Source organism: Cervus elaphus, chromosome 19 (assembly GCF_910594005.1).
Source record: "Cervus elaphus chromosome 19, mCerEla1.1, whole genome shotgun sequence".
Classification (NCBI taxonomy): Eukaryota; Metazoa; Chordata; class Mammalia; order Artiodactyla; family Cervidae; genus Cervus; species Cervus elaphus.
Window position 1 is genome coordinate 11992046 of NC_057833.1, and position 17486 is coordinate 12009531.

The following is a 17486-nucleotide window of genomic DNA, read 5'->3' on the forward strand; positions in this document are numbered from 1 at the left end:
CTCAAAGAGCCAGACATGACTGAGCGACTAAGCACGCACAGAAAACAACCCAAATACCCATTAACAAGTGAAGAGATAAACAAATTCTGATACATCAGTACAATGGAATACTGCTCAGTAATAAAGAGAGCAAATTACTGATGCTCAAAACAGCAAAGATGGATCTCAAAATAATAACACTAAATGAAAAAAGCCAAACCATAAAACAGAATATACTGTATGATTCCATTTATATAAAATATTAGAGAATAAAAACTAATCTATGTCTGTTGAAACAGCAGTAGTGTGAGGATAGACTGAGGTTCAAGCAGGAGAGGAGATTACAAAGAAGCATCAAGAAACTGGTTGGTGGTTGATATGTTCATTACCTTAACTGTAGTGATCGTAGGAGTACATATATGTCAGAAATTATCAAACTATACTCTTTAACCAAGGGTGGTTCATTGTATCTCGATTACACTTCAATTAAGGTTTTTACTGAAAACTCAAAACATGGAACATTAACCAAAGAGGACAACTCAGGTGAGGTGCTCTAGATGTGGGAAGGAGAAGTGGTGAGGAAACCTAAAAACGTCATAAAGGGAGTGAGGATCAGGGAGGGTGCCGATGGAGAGGATCTCTGCAGACAGACTTATCTGTTTAACAATTTTGTCTAAGCAGCAGCAACACCATCACTGGATGAATGCAAATGTCAAGTTCAATTAAATGCTGTACTTGGCTATATATAGTCAACAGGATTCTCCAGACAAGAATACTGGAGTGGGTTGCCATTTCCTTCTCCAGGGGATCTTCCCAACCCAGGTATCGAACCCAGGTCTCCCCCATTGCAGGCAGACGCTTTAACCTCTGAGCCACCAGGGAAGCCCTATAGTCAAGTATAGGCCTGGTTTAATTTTTTTCAGCCTGGAAAACCAAGCGGACTTGCCTGGTTGTTAAATCACATAGAAAATCTAAAATGATAACACTGACCTAAAGGAAGACTTTATGACCATGTCCAGGCAAAAACATGTTTACGTACGTTTGCCTCTTTGAGTTCAAGAACAAGTGGTGACCAGCTTTTCCACTAGCTTTTTGAGAGTGTAAAATTATTGACACTCATATAAATATTGGAGAAATAAAGGAATAGAAAAGAATACACAATGAAAATGATCAGAAAGGTGACTTTATAACAGGAGAACTAGAAATCATATGCTGTCTAAAAGATAGCCACAAGAACATAAGATAAAATTTAAACTTTCAACTATGTCTGAAATCTATAAAGCTTCAATCAGATCTACTATTGGCAAGCCTCAAGTACTTTGTGTGACATAAGGACAAAGGCAAAACAATCCTTCAAAATTGGAATACCAGGCCTGGCTGCTGATGTAATAGGGAACAATGATTAAACTATCAATCAAGCAGATTTTTTAAATATGTTGCATGTCATAGCCAGAGATCTCAAATCCAGGCCAAAATCTGGTGTTAGTTACAACAGAGATGAATTGGGTGGTCTCTTAGTACACAGATGATCACAGAATCAGCATAATGTGGAAATCAATTCAAGGACTCCTCTCTTCATCTCAGCTCATGAAGATTCCAAATTAATAAAAGCAATGTTATAAATTTATGAGCCATGGCCCTGCAAAGTGTTTTATGCTCTTTTCCAAGTTATTTACCATGTTTCAAAGCAAAATCATTTAATATGAACTCCATTCTCTAACTATACCTAAATATCTTTACTTTTTAAACAATTGAATTTGTGGTTATTTTTTCCAGATGCAAGCACTTCCAAAATAAAAAAAGTAAATAAAATTTTTAAACTGGGTAAATTTCATCCATGAACCATCTGGAGAGCCAGAAGAAATGGAGTTGGTCTCCATGCCAGTTCTCTCCAGAGCCTATTTTATGCTTCCTCATATCCAATTGAATATCCCTCCCTACATGGGAATGTTTAATTGAAATATTACAAGGTCCCATGTGATCACTTCCTCCTCAAGTTCATTTCCAGGGAAAACTCTTGTTCTGCAGTTGAATGTTGCAGGCTGCTTTATCAGAAAATGAAAGCACGTTGTGATTTTCTTCATGTTACAACTGCCAGAAACCAAATCCAAATTTCTTGCTTGGCCTTGGTGCCTAAAAGGAGGGAAACTTTCTCCTTCTGGAATACAATTTCTGTTTCTTAACAAGTATTCCATTTCAGTGTGCAAGCCACTGTAAGAACTTTTAGAAGTAGATAAAATAGGCAAATAAAAGAGATATAATTGAGAGACAAATATTAAATGTCCCTTCATGTTTATAACCTACAGCAGCTTTTATCCATCCCACAAGTATTTTGTGTTCATTATTACATGTTAAGTCCCATATTATGGGCTCCTGTATGCAAATGAACAAAACTTGGTTCCCACCTCAAAGGACTCATAGGCTAATGAAAGAAACACAAGAAAAATGAAACTTCTATGGATGGTTGCAGAGCTTCACAAGAAGGAAAGCATTTTAGAGATTCAAATATCTCCTTTCATCCAAAGCCATGAAACTTTAGAGAGAGTGTTATTACAAGCGAGAGCATCCTTCTGCTTTGTCCTCCAATCCTAACACTCCATTTCATTCAACATCCACTCATCTGTCTTCAAATACAATGGCCCCAATTTCAAATATTCATGTGCAATCCTCAGACGTTATACCAGATCATAAGCTCCATGTCTCAGAAATGCAATCATCAGATGCATTCATTCTTACTCACTCCCTGGCTCAGGCTCTCCCCTGACACTCAAAAAGCACTTTTGCCTCTCCACCATTTCTTCATTCATCCAAATCTTAAGTAACCTTCAATGACTACAGTAAGTACCATTGTTTTCCCTTGTCATGCCTTTTGTTGCTACAATGGTTTACCTTCTCTGTTTTCCGAACCCCTATGCACTTATGAGAATTTACACCCATTTTTATCTCTAGTTGTTCCTATACATTGGTTTTACCTGTGCAACTAAACTCTTAAGTTCCTTCAGGAACCAGAGGTGCTCCAATAATGCTCAGAACCCAGAAAATGCTTGAAGAAATATAGGTTAATCCTAACTTATGCACAAATTGAGGTAAAGTGAGACTATAATTTTCCCAAGGTAACAGTGCTAAATAAAAACTACATGTCAATTGCTGCCATTTATCAAGTACCAATATGCCAAGTGCTATGTAATTCAAAATTAGAGCAAAAAGTAGATTCTGGGCTCCCTAGCTTTCAAGCAAACATGTATATCACATGTTTCACTTAAATCTACCATATTATTATGACAATAAGTTTTATTTGTTGAATATCTACTTTGTGCCAAGAGTAGTATATCAGCGATTTCATTTAACCTTCATAAAATTATATGTAATAAATATGATTAGATTCCTTCAGAAAGGTCAAATAACTTGGCCAACAAGTGCTCATGCATGGGGTCAATCCTAACCCAAGTCTCTCTGACTACAAACTTTTTGTTCTTCCCCACTGTACACCATCTTGCAATTACCAAAACAGTACACTCTTACATCAATTCATTAATTAATAAAAAGTGTATGAGAAGTGTGTATCCAATTCATACTATCCTGAGCTCATACCTAGGTCCACTTGATGGAGCACAAATGGAAGTGTCTGCAGTTTTCTATAACATTTTCGTTCTGAAGATGTTAAACTCCCAAATAACTAGCATTTGTAAAATCTGTGTAATCAGTCACCTGAGTGATCCAGGTTCTCTGGACAATGAGCAACTAAGAACTGTACTTCATGTAGTTCATTATCCCATACCTGGTGGTCCAGAATTTAAATTGTTTTTCTACAATGTTATTTGTGTGTGGGTGTTGGTGTTATTTGTTTAGATAAACTGATAGCAAATCTTCCAGATTTTATCCTGAAGCGCTTATTTCTTTGGCCTTTTTCTTCTGGTCAAATCATTTCATCTAATTAATTGTGCATGTTTGGAAGTGGGTTTTTCTCCCCCCAGTTCACTGCTAGCTTCACAAATGATATAATAATTACCATTGGATCAGGAAAATTTATCATAGAATGCATTGCTTCTACACATGCACACATTTTATTAATGCAATTGGTAATTATTTACTTATTTATGATCAATAGTGTCTCAAAGTCAGTGAGACCTTAATTACTTCCTAATTATCCAGACCCCTATTTCTTTATAAGACAGACTTGAAAAAAGCAGTTCAATAGCTCAGACATTTTACCACTAACATCGATTTCTCCTCCCTCCTCATTTATTGATGGGTCATTCTTTCTCTTGTATTTCTTTTTCTCTGATAAAGTTGTAGATGACTCTGTTTATTCTTTTTAATTCTTTCAGTTTGCACTAGCTCATTTGGCCTCTTTATTTTCATTGTCTCTTCTGGATGTACTATTTCTATTGAAATGCTTTTGTTTGAATCCTTCGCTGTGATCCGTTTTCATAAATGTTCCTTTTGCATTTAAACTTGAGTGTTTCACATCCTATAAATTCTGTGCCCCCAGCCACAAAATTATGCTACAGAATAATAACCCACACCTCATGCCAGCACACACTGTTTTTTAATTGTCCCTTTTTTCCGTTCTTTACCTTTAATATACCTAAAAGTTGCAGATACTCTATAACTTATATTTCCACAGGAAAAAAAAACAGATTCGTCAATGAATAGCATATGTATGCACCTTCAGTAGCCTGGGGAAAACAGAAACAACCAGAATAACTTTATAAATAGAAGCTTCATCAGTTTAATCTTTTCAAAATTTCCACAAACATAGCCATTCTGCCCAAGGTAAGATTCTCTTCCATGATTCCTTCTGTCCACAGCTCAAGACCCTCCTCCATTCTCATTCCAGACTCTGACATGTGCTTCTGACAGTGAGTAGTCTCTGCCCAGTAAGATGGAAAAGAAGGTAACTTTTCCATTTAAATAGGAGAGATATTTCTTTACTAACATCTACACCTTGGGTGGTGTGTGTGTGTGTATGCTCAGTCATGTGTGACTCTTGCGATCCCGAGGACTATAGCCCACCAGGATCCTCTGTCCATGGGATTCTCCAGGCAAGAATACTGGAATGGATAGCCATTTCCTTCTCCAGGGGATCTTCCCAACTCAGGGATCCAACCCATATCTCCTACATCTCCTGCTTTGCAGGCAGATTCTTTACCGGCAAGCCACCAGATAAGCTTGGGTGGTACGGTATTGTTTTATCAATAGTTTCCTATTGCTGCCATAAGTTACCATAACTGGGGTGGCTTAAAGCAGCACAGGTTTGTTATCATACAGTTTGGGAAGTCAGAAGTCTGAAATGGGTCTTACTGGGCTAAAATTAAGGTGGTAGCAGGCAGGTCTGCATTCCTTCTGGAGGTTCTAGATGAAAGAGAATTTGTTTCTTTACCTTCTCCATCATCTAGAGGGTGCCTGCAGTTCTGGCCCCTAGCCACCTTCCATCTTCAAAGCAAGCAGGGCAGGCCGTCTTTCTCACGCTGCGTCACTCTGATACTGATTCACCTGCTTCTGTCTCACACATAAGAACCCCTGGGCCCATCTGGATAATCTAGGATACTCTCTTCATTCCACAGGTTAGCAACCTGAATTCCTCTTTGCCATGAAACATAACATATTCACAAGTGCAGAGGGTTAAGATATGGATATCTTTGGAGGACCACTATTCTCCCTATCACATTACTATGAATGAATATCTATAATTTTTTTAAAAAGACTTGCATTTTCAAATGAATGTTATTCCCTTCAAAGGCAGCATCTGGGCAGACTTCACACTCTAATCATGCTAGAAATGCTACAAACTCCTTTTGGGGCACTGTCTTCAAGCTCAATGGGTCATTCTTAGAATATCCACAAGCATAGCAAATTTTTATTGACTTAAATATAAATTTGTGAAAATAGCCAAAAACATAGAAAAGCAAATGTGTTGACTATGGCAAATAATCAAATGAGAAAGTATCATTTTTTCACAAGGTGAAACCAATAAAATAATGAGATTAGTTTCCCTGTAGACTAATTTTTCTATGAATAATAATAATAATATGTTATAACAATAATAAAAATAAGTAGCTTACTGAGCACTCACCAGATTGATGCCCAGTACTGTTCTAGGAGCTTCACATGAATTATCTTAACAGCCCTGAGACATAGTTACTATTATTTGTCCCATTTTACAGATGAGTTAAACTGAGTACCAGGGAGTCTAAATACCTTCTTTAAGTTTGCCAGTCTAGGAAGTAGAAGAGCTGGGGTTCCAACCCAAGTAATCTTCTCTTAACCCTGTCACAAGCACCAGTTCCACATAATTTTATGTTACTCCCCACCCACATCTCCCATTTATTTCATCAGCAAAACAGTCTGTTAAAAAGCAGGAAAATTATTAAGTATAATACTAAAAATAATAAAAATTTTAAAAGTCAGATGACATGTTTATTTAGTTTATGTTTTGTGACATTTAATTTTCAAATAGCATTATAACCATAAAATTAGACAGAAATGAGACAAATACCAAGGGATAACTCCAAGCAGATTCATTAAAATATTCATCTAAAAAAAAATGTAATGCTTCAGATTTTCTTCCCAGTGTTTCTGGGAGTAGACATTAAGTACTCAAAAATTTAAAATGCTACTCTGCTGTAGAAAGATCATCTCTAGCTGTCATATCTATTGACAAGTTGGGGGGAGGTAGGGCTTTCAGTCCCGGAGGTAAGTCAGAAAGACACAGACATCCACAGTGTGACATCTCAGTATCAGGGAAAGGCTGAAAAGCCAAACCAGCCTGGCAGGCAAACTAACTCTGAGGCTCCTACATGGGCAGCAATATCATAAAGCCGTTGAGGCAACTTAAGCCTAGAGGGCATTAAAACCAAAAGGAGCAGATTTATTTAGTCACATCTTATCCCTACTAAAATAAGTGTGTAAAGTCAAATTTATCCCTATAAATATTCAGCCAGTTACCCTATTCCTTGAGATCACAAAAAGGGAAATTCAAAGCCACCTCCTTGTGGGAATTCCATGTCCTCCCTGGAATTTCTGCAAGTTCCCAGAATCCTATTGTCATTAACTCCTTTGGCAATCAGCTCCCTCCTCTGGCTCAGTTAGTTCAGGTTAAGGATCATTTTGTCTTCCCAGAACCAAAGTTGTTTTCCATACCACACCAACCCAGGCATAGATCTCAGTCCCTTTCCATAACTTAAACACACACACACACACCCTCATACACACAGTAAGACACTCACTCATGACAGCATAGCATCTGTACCTGAATGTCTGAGGACTGGGAAAAACTACATCACACAAAAATGTACATTTAATATTGGAAATCTCCAGTCATAAAAGTTCTTGGTATCCTTTATTTCTCCTCTAGCCTTCTCACATCTTCCCTCCTGTGTCAACTCAATCAGGACCAAAAAAGTAAAAAGGTAACACACACACACATGTATTATACATATATACATTTCTGTCACATCCTTGTGCAGAGTAATTTATTTCCCTGCACTTTCCCTGGATTCCCTTGGAGTAACCAAAATCCAGAACTCTATTACCATTGTAGAAACCCAGATTAAGTTCCTAGACAAAGATCATTTCCTTCACTGAGATGGAATGGGAGGTTCTATTTACATCCAACAAAGTAAAGTAATAATGGAGGGCATTATCAACTACACTAGTTCAGTTCCCATCTTGAGTGTGTTACCAAGCTGTGCCATATCCAAATTGTCCCTTGGAATTGCTCTCTTGCATTCCATACCTCCCAGAACCAAGTGAGTAGTACCTGGATCATCAACACCCTCCACAGATTCCATTATCTCCTCATCCAACCCAGAAACTACTGCTGGAATCACCTTCACAAAGACTTGTTTTATAATCTCATGCTTTATAATCTCATTCTTTGGTTTAAGAACACAAAAGTCCTCTATCTCCAAATAGATTTTTTCACATGTGAGCTAACGTTTGTTTGAACATTTATCTAATCAACCTCTTCATTTCTTACTTTGCTATACAAATCCACATCTGGGCAAACAAATGTATTTTCAAACCCCAGTTAGTATGATTCATTTAGCTTCAGAAATGTTTGTTTTTACCTGCATATCAGTTTCAGTACCTGAAATATTCCTTCTCCTTCATCCACACACTGGTATTCAAAAAATGAGGTCAAATTTCCTTTCCTATAGGATATTGTCTCCGATTGAAGCCATATAACTGGGACCACTACTCCGCCCTCAGCCCATTTAATCAGTTAAAGATTCTGTCATCCATGAGTGTTAATCTAACCAACATAGCTAACACTCTTTAAGCAAGCATTGTATGCTAAGCACTTTGCCTGGGGATTAGATCATGTAATTCTCATTTTTTAAAAAAACAACTTTAAACATGTGTACTGTTATCCCCATTTAATAGATAGCTGATGTTCAAAGAGATTAAACAGTTGTCCAAACCCACCTAGCTGAAACATGGCAGAACAAGGTTTTGATCCTACACCCTCTGAGTCCATCAACCATGCCTCAACCACAATACTATAAAACTTTCAGGAAAATTAGTTATTCAATAACAGAATCACTTGTTTAATCTGTTAATCCATATAAATCACAAGCTATTGAAGGTAATGGATTTTTTTTCTACTTTATTTATATCCCTTGTCCTTTTCTAAAAAATATTTGACTTGAAAATATGAGTGGGGGAGGCAATAAAAGAGGAATGATGTAATATTTATTCTTCTCATAAATGAAATGTAGTTACTATTGCGACTAATCTATCAGTACCAGGCATCCTTTAGTTAAACAGATTTCAGGAGTTATCAATCATTTAAAGGTGATAGATTTATACCTAAAACCACCACAAGTTGGATTCCTGAAGTCTTCATCAGGAAGAATTGGAAATTCTGCAAACTCAAATTCTTTCCACACGGCATAGGAATATTATCTGCTCTAGTCCCTTATTTTCAAAGAGTAAAAATAATAAATGTAGCATTTCTGTTAAATCAAAATTCTTCAGAAAAAAAAAACTGAAGAAAAGTATATATTTCTAAACTAAAATACGTAAAAGTCAGTATCAGTTTGCAAAAGTCCTCAGAGGAAGTAATCCATCTTTCCTCCCAGAACAAAATTAAGAGTACATAACAACCTTCTTGATGATATACCTGAGTAACCATTGCCAGAATTTATTATATAAAGGGTCAAATATTCCATTTCTTGCAACCATTACTCTTTGTAAGCCTTTAGAGTTTGAATAGCCTTACAGGAATAAAATTAATCAAAGAAAACAAAATCATATTTCTTCCCCAAAATTGTAATAGGAAAAAATTTGCAAAAGGGATGGAATAAGCAAGTAAACAAGATTTATTTTATACTCACCACCCTCCCAAGGCCCACTTCCACTAAAGCAAATCTTAAAACCTCTGTAGAAAATGGATCTTTGATAAATGCAGAACTTATTCTACCAGTTCTTATTGGTTACATAATGATAACTACATTCAATTTTTAACTACCAACTAGCAGAGCTAGGTTTGGAGATTTACACTGGTGAATTTGTAATCCCCCCCACCTGGTAATTAGTCTGCTCAGAAAGATGCAAAATAATCTTTATATTACTTTTTTATAAAGAACATAAAGAAATAAGTCCACTGGCAGGAAAAACAGTTGTGTAATATGTTCTAAGATATCTAGCGGAGGAGGGAGCTAAGATGGCAGAGGAATAGGACAGGGAGACCACTTTCTCCCCCACAAATTCATCGAAAGCTCATTTGAACGCTGAGCAAACTCCACAAAACAACTTCTGATCCCTAGCAGAGGACATCAGGCACCCAGAAAAGCAGCCCATTGTCTTCAAAAGGAGGTACGACAAAATATAAAAGATAAAAAGAGAGACAATAGAGTTAGGGACAGAGATCCGTCCCGGGAAGGGAGTCTTAATAGAGGAAGTTTCCAAACACCAGGAAACCCTCTCACCGGCGGGTCTGGGGGAAGTTTTTGAATCTCCGAGGGCAACCTAACTGGGAGGAAGAATAAATAAAACCCACAGATTACATGCCTAAAAGGAACTCCTAGCAGAAAAGTACCCCAGACGCTCGCATCCGCCACCAGCAAGTGGGGGTGGAATGGAGAGGAGCAGTCGGCAGTGCTTAGGGTAAGGACCGGGCCTGAATGCCCTGAGGGCAATCGGAGGGAGCCAACGTGAGAAAGCAACTTAAACTGTGGGATAGCGAGAGAGAATTAACCTGCGAAAAGCCCTAAATTTAGGCACTACCCGCCCGTCCCCAGAACAAAGGACTGAGTGAATACCAGAGAAGAGCTAGCCGAAGCCGGACCGGCCCATCCGCCACCGGAGGCAGGAGGCAGGGAGGAGGGGAAAGGGGCAAACTCGGCCCCAGAGACGGCACCCCTACCAAACGGCAAACAGGCTCCCAGCTTCTAACCAAAGACTTCCTGAGATTCTGGATGGTCGACATCTCCCGGGAGGGTGGCAGCCAGAAATCAGCTTCCCAGAAGAGACAAAGGCGCACCTGAGCAGCACGCGTGGAAACTGAGGCGGGGACCGCGGAGGGGAGAAGGCGCGCTGCACCCGGGCAGAGTGCGCTCGTCAAGCTCCTGGCTGCCTGAGGCCCAACTGAGTCTGCGTCTTTGTGGAGCACCCGAAAACCTGAATCTGAGCAGCTTAGGCCTGGGAAGTGCACGCAACTCAGGGCCCGCTCCCTGTAGAGCAGCCAGGAGCCTGAGCAGTGTAGACGGGGAAAGCACACGCCCCTGAGCGGGGGCAAACCCAGTGTGGCCGGAACACCGCGAGTGCTCCCCACACAGGCCGGTGCCATTTGTCTGCAGCGCCCCTCCATCGCCGCAGCTCGACTGAACAAGCGAACCTGAACAAGAGACCATCTCCGCCCGCCCGTGTCAGGGCGGAAATTAGACTCTGAAGAGACCTGCCAACAGAAGCCAAATAAACAAAGGGGACCGCTCAGAAGTGACCGCTGCAACAGATTAAAATCCCTGTAGTTAACACCGACTACACCGGAAGGGGCCTATAGATATCGAGAAGTGTAAGCTGCAACAAGGAGCTATCTGAAACTGAACAGAACCCACACTGCCCGCAACAGCCCGAGAGAAATCCCTAGATATATTTTTACTATTATTATATTTTTAATTAAAAAATTTTTTTCTCTTTCTTTTTTAAAGTCCTCTATTACTCCTCTATTACTCCTTAATTTTCATTTTTATAACCCACTATAACCTGGCAAAAAAAAAAAAAAGGACCCTATTTTGCTTTTTTTTTGCTTTTTTTTTCCATTTATTTTTATTAGTTGGAGGCTAATTACTTTACAATATTGTGTGGTTTTTGCCATACATTGACATGAATCAGCCATGGATTTACATGTATTCCCCATCCCCATCCCCCCTCCCACCTCCCTCTCCACCCGATCCCTCTGGGTCTTCCCAGTGCACCAGCCCCGAGCACTTGTCTCTTGCATCCAACCTGGGCTGGTGATCTGTTTCACCATAGATAATATACATGTTTTGATGCTGTTCTCTCTAAACATCCCACCCTCGCCTTCTCCCACAGAGTCCAAAAGTCTGTTCTGTACATCTGTGTCTCTTTTTCTGTTTTGCATATACGGTTATCATTACCATCTTTCTAAATTCCATATACATGCGCTAGTATACTGTATTGGTCTTTATCTTACTGTCTTACTTCACTCTGTATAATGGGCTCCAGTTTCATCCATCTTATTAGAACTGATTCAAATGAATTCTTTTTAATGGCTGAGTAATATTCCATGGTGTATATGTACCACAGCTTCCTTATCCATTCGTCTGCTGATGGAAATCTAGGTTGCTTCCATAGGACCCTATTTTTAAAGCAAACTTTATATATATTTCTTAATTTTTTTTTGTTTTTGTTGTTTTTTAATATTGTATTTTTAAGAGTCTAACCTCTACTCTAGGTTTTTAATATTTGTTTTTCAGTATTTTATATCAATTTTGGACATTTAAGAATCCAACCTTCAGTACCCATTTTTACTCAGGAGTGTGATTACTAGTTTGATCACTCTCTCCCCCTTTTGACACTCCTTTTTCTCCCCCAGATTACCTTTATTTCCTCCCTCCCCCTTCTCTTCTCAATCCAATTCTGTGAATCTCTGTGGGTGTCTGGGCTGCGGAGAACACTTAGGGAACAGAGTATTGCTAGATCTGTCTCTCTCCTCTTGAATCCCCCTTTTTTTCCTCCTGCTCACCTCTATCTCCTTCCTCCCTCTCCTCTTCTTCATGTAACTCTGTGAACCTCTCTGGGTGTCCCTCACTGTGGAGAATCCTTTCACCATTAACCTTGAAGTTTTATTATCAGTGCTGTCTGAGAAGTCTTGAGGCTACTGGAAGAATAAGACTGAAATCCAGAGGCAAGAGGCTTAAGCCCAAAACCTGAGAACACCAGAGAACTCCTGACTACAGGGAACATGAATTAATAATAGATCATCCAAAAGCCTCCACACCTACACTGAAACCAACCACCACCCAAGAGCCAATAAGTTCCAGAGCAAGACATACCACGCAAATTCTCCAGCAACGCAGGAGCATAGCCCTGAGCATCAATATACGGGCTGCCCAAAGTCACACCAAACCCATAGACCCATCTCAAAACTCACTACTGGACACTCCATTGCACTCCAGAGAGAAGAAACCCAGCTCCACCCACCAGAACACCGACACAAGCTTCCCTAACCAGCAAACCTCGACAAGCCAAACATCCAGCCCCACCCACTGGGAGAAACCTCCACAATAAAAAGGAATCACAGACTACCAGAATACAGAAAAGCCACCCCAAACACAGCAATCTAAATAAGATGAAAAGGCAGAGAAATACCCAGCAGGTAAAGGAATAGGAAAAATGCCCACCAAACCAAACCAAAGAGGAGAAGATAGGGAACCTACCTGAAAAAGAATTTAGAATAATGATAATAAAAATTATCCAAAATCTTGAAAACAAAATAGAGTTACAGATAAATAACCTGGAGACAAACATCGAGAAGATGCAAGAAATGTTTAACAAGGACCTAAAAGAAATAAAAAAGAATCAATTAAAAATGAATAATGCAATAAATGAGATCAAAAACACTCTGGAGGGAACCAACAGTAGAATAACGGAGGCAGAAGATAGGATAAGTGAGGTAGAAGATAAAATGGTTGAAATAAATGAAGCAGAGAGGAAAAAAGAAAAAAGAATTAAAAGAAATGAGGACAACCTCAGGGACCTCTGGGGCAATGTGAAATACCCCAACATTCGAATCATAGGAGTCCCAGAAGAAGAAGGCAAAAAGAAAGGCCATGAGACAATACTCGAGGAGATAATAGCTGAAAACTTCCCCAAAATAGGGAAGGAAATAGTGACTGACACGAGTCCAAGAAACCCAGAGAGTCCCAAACAGGATAAATCCAAGGCGAAACACCCCAAGACACTTATTAGTCAAATTAACAAAGACAAACACAAAGAACAAATATTAAAAGCAGCATGGGAGAAACAACAAATAACACACAAGGGGATTCCCATAAGGATAACAGCTGATCTTTCAATAGAAACTTTTCAGGCCAGAAAGGAATGGCAGGACATACTTAAAGTAATGAAAGAGAATAACCTACAACCCAGGTTACTGTACCCAGCAAGGATCTCATTCATATATGAAGGAGAATTCAAAAGCTTTACAGACAAGCAAAAGTTGAGAGAATTCAGCACCACCAAGCCAGCTCTTCAACAAATGCTAAAGGATCTTCTCTAGACAGTAAACACAGAAAGGTTGTATGAACACAAACCCAAAACAACAAAGCAAATGGCAACGGGACCATTCTTATCAATAATTACCTTAAATGTAAATGGGTTGAATGCCCCAACCAAAAGACAAAGACTGGCTGAATGGATACAAAAACAAGACCCCTATATATGCTGTCTACAAGAGACCCACCTCAAAACAAGGGACACATACAGAATGAAAGTGAAGGGCTGGAAAAAAATATTTCGCGCAAACGGAGACCAAAAGAAAGCAGGAGTCGCAATACTCATATCAGATAAAATAGACTTTCAAATAAAGGCTGTGAAAAGAGACAAAGAAGGACACTACATAATGATCAAAGGATGAATCCAAGAAGAAGATACAACAATTATAAATATATGTGCACCCAACATAGGAGCACCGCAATATGTAAGGCAAATGCTAACAAGAATGAAAGGGGAAATTAACAATAACAAAATAATAGTGGGAGACTTTAATACCCCACTCACACCTATGGATAGATCAACTAAACAGAAAATTAACAAGGAAACACAAACTTTAAATGACACAATGGTCCAGCTGGACCTAATTGATATCTATAGGACATTTCACCCCAAAACAATCAATTTCACCTTTTTCTCAAGTGCACACGGAACCTTCTCCAGAATAGATCACATCCTGGGCCATAAATCTAACGTTGGTAAACTCAAAAAAACTGAAATCATTCCAGTCATCTTTTCTGACCACAATGCAGTAAGATTAAAAAAACTATTAAAAATTCCAACATATGGAGGCTAAATAACATGCTTCTGAATAACCAACAAATCATAGAAGAAATCAAAATATGCATAGAAACGAATGAAAATGAAAACACAACAACCCAAAACCTGTGGGACACTGTAAAAGCAGTGCTAAGTGGAAGGTTCATAGCAATACAGGCTTACCTCAAGAAACAAGAAAAAAAGTCAAATAAATAACCTAACTCTACACCTAAAGCAACTAGAGAAGGAAGAAATGAAGAACCGCAGGGTTAGTAGAAGAAAAGAAATCTTAAAAATTAGGGCAGAAATAAATGCAAAAGAAACTAAAGAGACCATAGCAAAACTCAAAAAGCTAAAAGCTAGATTTTGAAAAGGTAAATAAAATTGACAAACCGTTAGCCAGACTCATCAAGAAACAGAGGGAGAAGAACCAAATCAACAAAATTAGAAATGAAAATGGAGAGATCACAACAGACAACTCTGAAATACAAAGGATCATAACAGACTACTACCAGCAGCTCTATGCCAATAAAATGGACAACTTGGAAGAAATGGACAAATTCTTAGAAAAGCGTAACTTTCAAAACTGAACCAGGAAAAAATAGAAGATCTTAACAGACCCATCACAAGCACGGAAATCGAAACTGTAATCAGAAATCTTCCAGCAAACAAAAGCCCAGGATCAGATGACTTCACAGCTGAATTCTACCAAAAATTTAGAGAAGAGCTAACACCTATCTTACTCAAACTCTTCCAGAAAATTGCAGAAGAAGGCAAACTTCCAAACTCATTCTATGAGGCCACCATCACCCTAATACCAAAACCAGACAAAGATGCCACAAAAAAAGAAAACTACAGGCCAATATTACTGATGAACACAGATGCAAAAATCCTTAACAAAATTCTAGCAAACAGAATCCAACAACATATCAAAAAGATCATACATCATGACCATGTGGGCTTTATCCCAGGAATGGAAGGATACTTTAATATCCACAAATCAATCAATGTAATACACCACATTAACAAATTGAAAGATAAAAGCCATATGATTATCTCAATAGATGCAGAAAAAGCCTTTGACAAAATTCAACATCCATTTATGATAAAAACTCTCCAGAAAGCAGGAATAGATGGAACATACCTCAACATAATAAAAGCTATATATGACAAACCCACAGCAAACATTATTCTCAATGGTGAAAAATTGAAAGCGTTTCCCTTAAAGTCAAGAACAAGACAAGGGTGCCCACTCTCACCACTACTATTCAACACAGTTTTGGAAGTGTTGGTCACAGCAATCAGAGCAGAAAAAGAAATAAAAGGAATCCATATAGGAAAAGAAGAAGTAAAACTCTCACTGTTTGCAGATGACATGATTCTCTACATAGAAAACCCTAAAGACTCTACCAGAAAATTACTAGAGCTAATCAATGAATACAGTAATGTTGCAGGATATAAAATTAACACACAGAAATCCCTTGCATTCCTATACACTAACAATGAGAAAACAGAAAGAGAAATTAAGGAAACAATACCATTCACCATTGCAACAAAAAGAATAAAATACTTAGGAGTATATCTACCTAAAGAAATGAAAGACCTATACATAGAAAACTATAAAACACTGATGAAAGAAATCAAAGAGGACACAAATAGGTGGAGAAACATACCGTGTTCATGGATTGGAAGAATCAATATTATGAAAATAATTATACTACCAAAAGCAATCTATAGATTCAATGCAATCCCTATTAAGCTACCAATAGTATTTTTCACCGAACTAGAGCAAATAATTTCACAATTTGTATGGAAATACAAAAAACCTCGAATAGCCAAAATAATCTTGAGAAAGAAGAATGGAACTGGAGGAATCAACCTGCCTGACTTCAGACTCTACTACAAAGCCACAGTCATCAAGACAGTATGGTACTGGCACAAAGACAGAAATATAGATCAATGGAACAGAATAGAAAGCCCAGAGATAAATCCACGAACCTATGGACACCTTGTCTTCAACAAAGGAGGCAAGGATATACAGTGGAAAAAAGACAACCTCTTTAACAAGTGGTGCTGGGAAAACTGGTCAACCACTTGTAAAAGAATGAAACTAGAACACTTTCTAACACCATACACAAAAATAAACTCAAAATGGATTAAAGATCTAAATGTAAGACCAGAAACTATAAAACTCCCAGAGGAGAACATAGGCAAAACACTCTCCGACATAAATCACAGCAAGATCCTCTATGACCCACCTCCCAGAATACTGGAAATAAAAGCAAAAATAAACAAATGGGACCTAATGAAACTTAAAAGCTTTTGCACAGCAAAGGAAACTATAAGCAAGGTGAAAAGACAGCCCTCAGATTGGGAGAAAATAATAGCAAATGAAGAAACAGACAAAGGATTAATCTCAAAAATATACAAGCAACTCCTGCAGCTCAATTCCAGAAAAATAAATGACCCAATCAAAAAATGGGCCAAAGAACTAAACAGACATTTCTCCATAGAAGACATACAGATGGCTAACAAACACATAAAAAGATGCTCAACATCACTCATTATCAGAGAAATGCAAATCAAAACCACAATGAGGTACCATTACATGCCAGTCAGGATGGCTGCTATCCAAAAGTCTACAAGCAATAAATGCTGGAGAGGGTGTGGAGAAAAGGGAACCCTCCTACACTGTTGGCGGGAATGCAAACTAGTACAGCCATTATGGAGAACAGTGTGGAGATTCCCTAAAAAACTGGAAATAGAACTGTCATATGACCCAGCAATCCCACTCCTGGGCATACACACTGAGGAAACCAGATCTGAAAGAGACACGTGCACTCTAATGTTCATCGCAGCACTGTTTATAATAGCCAGGACATGGAAGCAACCTAGATACCCATCAGCAGATGAATGGATAAGGAAGCTGTGGTACATATACACAATGGACTATTACTCAGCCATTAAAAAGAATTCATTTGTATCAGTTCTAATAAGATACTCTG

General features: G+C 38.4%; 1 long non-coding RNA gene across 1 annotated transcript in view; it reads right to left on the minus strand.

Moving 5' to 3' along the window:
• LOC122676165 overlaps positions 1-10331 on the minus strand; it is a 40459-nt gene extending 30128 nt beyond the window's left edge. The window contains exon 1 of the long non-coding RNA XR_006335457.1: positions 10248-10331. This is a non-coding gene — a long non-coding RNA (uncharacterized LOC122676165). The remainder of the gene's footprint in view (positions 1-10247) is intronic.
• Between the last annotated feature and the right edge of the window lie 7155 nt (positions 10332-17486).